This window comes from Brassica oleracea, chromosome C4 (assembly GCF_000695525.1).
Source record: "Brassica oleracea var. oleracea cultivar TO1000 chromosome C4, BOL, whole genome shotgun sequence".
Lineage (NCBI taxonomy): Eukaryota > Viridiplantae > Streptophyta > Magnoliopsida > Brassicales > Brassicaceae > Brassica > Brassica oleracea.
The window spans coordinates 5,922,198-5,927,567 of NC_027751.1; the positions used below are offsets into that span (position 1 = coordinate 5,922,198).

Sequence of the window (5,370 nt, forward strand, 5' to 3'; positions counted from 1 at the left end):
ATGCACGAGATGATCAATGGTTAGGAAGTTATGGGTGAATTACTAAATGGAAATGAAACTGAACATAAGGCATGCGGTTTCCGGCGGTTACCTAGGGCGTTTATCGGTGGTGGCAAGCTGAACGTGATCACGGCGCACGGTTGCTCCGGCGACGAGCTCCGGCGACTCTTTGACTATAAAATAATCACACTTCTTCTTAGCTCTCTCTCTCTCTAATTCTTTCTTTATTTTCCAAGTCTTTGTGAAATGGGAGAAGGTGGAGGTGGTGGGGTTTTAAAGGCATTACCTTTGACCTTTGGAGTTGGGGTTGGATCATTACATATCCATTTATTGATAATTACAGCTGAAACGGATAAGAGCTGACTAAAAAAAATTTCAACAAAACTAGTAAGAAAATCTAAATATGAGTTTGTAATACATCACACTTCTGGTAAGAGATAAAAGGCGAATTAATATGGGGATCAATGAATTGGTTAGTTGTTCACTCCGATTGATTATAGGGCCCCTTGATTATATATAACGATCAATATCGATAGAGAAACAGAAGTAAAAATTTAACAATGGATACATGCCAAATGCTCGTTATATTTTCTTATGTGGTTCTCACGCATATGACCCTGGGAAATATTGATGTTAGAGTTTACGACTTCTACTTTCTTTTCCATTTCTTAGTATTTGATCTTTAATTTTTTTTTTTGTATTCATCAATTTTACAGGAGTTTGATTGTGTTGATATATACAAGCAACCCGCTTTTCAACATCCACTGTTGAAACACTACAAGATTCCGGTATGATAGTGACCTTGATTTAATCAAATATGAAATAAATGGGACAAGTTAGAAATATTTGACCTATATTTTTCTCTAAATTAATCTTGTTATCTTCTGTTATGTTTCAGGAAAAATTCACTTCAAATGAAAGTTTTGATAGAAAAAATAAATATAAAACAAATGATCAAAGTTGTCCAAAAGGAACCGTGGCAATCTTAAGACAAAGAAGTGAAACTGAGAGCCTTCATCTCGACACAGTCGATCAATTCGGCCACCATGTATATCCTTCTTTTCCTGTTTTATAGTATATATTCATCCCTTTTTCTGAAAATGAGTATATATTCATTCCTTATAAAAAATAATAATGTATAATTCAAACTATTCAGTGTGTTATGAAACTTGCAAGACGTGACTTTTATACATTCTTGTACAGTTTGCGGCAATGGACGCATTTGCGGATGAAAGCATCTATCGAGGAGCACAAGCTGATATAAGTATTCATAACCTAACTTTACAAAATAACCAATACAGTAAAAGTCAAATTTGGTTAGAGAATGGACCTCCTGGCGAACTCAACAGCATACAAGTTGGCTGGGCGGTACGTCTTTATAATAAACCTTATACATAATACACATGCAAATGGACCCAATACGGCACACCTCATCACATATTTTGCGTAGGTGCATCCAAGAATGTATGGAGACAGTGCCACCCGATTGACACTATATATTGGACCGTGAGTAAACTAGTACTTTTCTTAGTTATGTTTGTATCTAACCATACTTTTTATTCTTCTTACATAATACTAATACGGATAATATATTGTATCAATATGTCTTTCATTTATTAGGGAGATGGCTATAAGAAAACTGGATGCTATAATACAGAATGTCCTGGATTTATTATTATTACTCGAAAACCCTCGATTGGAAGCATTTTTAAACAATCCTCTGTGTATGGTGACAAGCCAGTAACTTTCACACCACAAGTTGTTCAGTTAAACATTTATTGACAATCTTCTATATGCATCTTATTTGACATTGGTTTTGGGAATGGGAGTATAGTGTATATAGTTTCTACCAAGTATTTCTTAACTGTTTTTCTTTTTGCTTCAATATTTTATGTAGGGCTTTTTTGGAAACTGGGCACTGACAGTAGACGACGAAATAATTGGATATTGGCCCGGAGAGCTATTTACACACTTGAACAAAGGAGCTTCTCGGGTGCGTTTTGGAGGAAACACATTTATATCTCCAGATGGGATTAGTCCTCCAATGGGAAATGGTTATTTTCCGATCGATGACTATTCAAGGTGTTCGAGTTTTTTTCATGTGAAACTTACGAGTGATAAGTATCAGAGCATCGAAGCTGAACCAACAATAGGGATTGCAGATTCTTATTGTTTTAACCTAATAGATCGGGATTACACCAATGAGACTGGAAAGTCCTTTTCTTTTGGAGGACCAGGTGGAAGTTGTGGTGTTTGATTATTTTATATATGTTCTGACCAAGACTATCAAACTTACAAAAGAAATATGAACTATTTTCAATACTTCAAATCACTTTTATGTTTAATGTTTTAAATGAGAGTCAATACAAAACAAACATGAGATATTGAAGTTACAGATATAATTGCACTTAAAAGAAGAAAGAAGCATCACAAATGAAACATAGATAACAAAAGAGAAAATGACAGAACAATCTTATTTAGTTTTCCCTTTGTCTAGAAAACACTCCGCGCTAACTGTATATTAAGTATTAACGTTATGCAGTCATCAAATCAGAATCAAACAAAAAAAAAACCCAAAGTATAAAGTTTAAATTTACAATTTTATGTTGCTGCTCCTTTGGTTTGTTCACATTTCCTATCAAAACTTCTTGATTACAAAAGAACCAAGCTTAAGTTTCCCATTGGAATGTTCCGGTACAGATATGAAACGACATTGAAGCATAATAATATTTTTGGTGTCAAAGGAAATGATATTTAGAAACTGATTTTTTTTAAAATTGGTCAAGAATGACATTGGCTTTTGCAGAATGTAAAACCATATAAAACTTAAACACGAAAATGTAGAGGTATGACTATATTCCTCTCTGGGAAATTAAATAAAATATAAAACTACACGAAAAATATATAAACAAAACAACCAAACATTAAAAATCAATAAATTAACAAAATGGTCAAAACTGAAAATTTAAAATCCAAAAATATAAATTAGTCTTCTATCAATTTTATGTATTTAAAAGAACAATTTTAAGCTATAGTATTCAAAAGTTAAAGCTATAACTATTTAAAAGTTGAGGCTACAAGCTATTGAAAATGTTCACACGAAATTTATAACCTTCAATCATAATATGCAAAATCACACGAAATTTTTTAATGTCAAGAAATCCTGAAATGATTAGAAATGGAAATAAATATAAAATAACGTAAACTAACAAAAAAAAATCTTGCTATCCATACAAAATATTTGGAACTCCTACATAAAAATAACTAAAATATTTCTCAAAACTATTTTTGTCTTTTAAATCCAGTTTTCAAAGAATTAATTAAAAATATATTAAAAATAAAAAATAAAGTTGAGGTTATATGACATGAGAAATTTCACACATAACTTAAAAATAAAATTATGCCAAATCAGCATTTAATTTTATTAAATTTTCCAAAAATATTTATTTCAAAATAAAATAAAAGTAATATCAAACAAGGTAAACTAAAAAACAGAAATTAATATAAAATAAGACAGAATAACAAACTATAAGTCTTTAAAAGAAATTAAATTGGTTTATATACTAAATATTTGGAAAAGGAACATAAAATATGCCTTAAAATGCAGGATTTTATACAATGCAAGACTTTGAAAGAATATCACTATATGAACTTAAATTATCTAACAATTAACTTTACATGTGTGCTAACTCATTAAAAATTAACATTAAAATAGTTTAACAAAACATAAATATTATGTCCATAAATTTTCTTATATGATAGGTGATACAAGAATCACATCTTTAAAAAATCAATAAAAATATTAAATTAACAAAATTAAAAATTAATATATATAAAAAATAGAAAGTAACTTATGTCTTCATAAATGTAAAATCTAAAGAATCATATTTATACAATTAAAATACAAATAAAAATAAGAAACTAAGCTAACAAAGGAAACATATATCCTTCTAAAACTTTAACTTAACTCTTTGGAAATTTAATATCAAACATAAATTCTTCGACAAAATGTATCCTACAGTATGTCTAAATATACAAATTATATATATCAAAATAAAATAATTAATTAATATCAAAATAGCTAACCTAATAACAAATTAAAAGAAAATTTCAAGACTCACAATAGTCTCTACAATTATTTAGTGATGACATTCAACCGTATTAATGCTCCAACTACGTTTCAGAGTTTGATGGACTCGGTATTTAAACCTTATATGCGTCACTTTGATGCATAACTCATCACCATAAACATGTGAAACATCCAAAATGCGACTTTGAAATGATGAGGCAGAATGTTTGTATCAGAATGTTTGTATGCTAAGAGAAGTAAGTATCCTTTTGCTACGGAGAGGGTAGAGTATTGAGGGTATTATGTTTATTCTGAGGAGTAGCCACGTACTCAATGAAAGTTAAAGCAATTGCTTAATGGCATATATAATTATATTATTCTCAAGGACTACATGGATCTGATATCATATTTCTCTGAAAATTCAACACAAAAATGTCTAACTAACAAAAAAAGGAACATACATTATGTCTTATAAAACTGTAAAAAGTTCCAAAGATTTTGATAACCTAAAAGCCATAATTCTTGACAAACTTATTTGTAATAGTTAGGGATAGAAAATGTCCAGTTAGGGATAGTTACCTGGCTTTTAAATAAATATGAAAAGTTAAAAGATACATAATAGCTAAAAGATTGATGTTTAGTCGTTTAAAATGTCAAACCATTCTTATTAAATTATAATTTTACGCAAATATAATATTTCTAAAACGTGTTGGAAAATTTAGTATTTTTATAAATGAGTTATTAGTTAAGAAAATATCTCAAATTTCCAGTAACTTCAAAAAAAAAATCATGTTTGAAAATACTATCTCTTTTCAAACTCTAAAATACTATTTTAGCATTGTTTTCACAATTATCATACTGAGAGATACAGTAAAATGATGACTTCGTAATTCTAAACGTATTATGAAAATATAAATACAATATTTGATGAAGTGTAAGCTCTGACAAACATAAATTCAACCACAATAATTTTTTTTTTGCTAAACTTTCCACCACAATTTTCAAATTTTGTGCCTTGCATAATGCCGAATGCAAAATAGGTTAGGTTCTTAAAATTTACAAGAAAACATCGGTATTCTGACGGACATTCCGACGGAAAATGAAATTCTTGGAATTTCCCGAGGAATTTCCTCGGAATATACCGACGGAATTCCGAGGAAACATCAATCCGTCGGAATATTCCGAGGAAATTCCGACGAACTAGTGATCGATCGATGCGTTTTTGGACATATACCCATCGATCGATCACATTGTTACGCTTTGGTCCATCTTAGTGATCGATCGATGCGTTTTTGGACATA

At 30.0% G+C, this 5,370-nt stretch overlaps 1 pseudogene; it reads left to right on the forward strand.

Annotated features, from left to right (window-relative positions):
- Window positions 1-710: 710 nt before the first annotated feature.
- On the forward strand, window positions 711-2,257 carry LOC106337947 (annotated as a pseudogene).
- The last annotated feature ends 3,113 nt before the right edge of the window (window positions 2,258-5,370 follow it).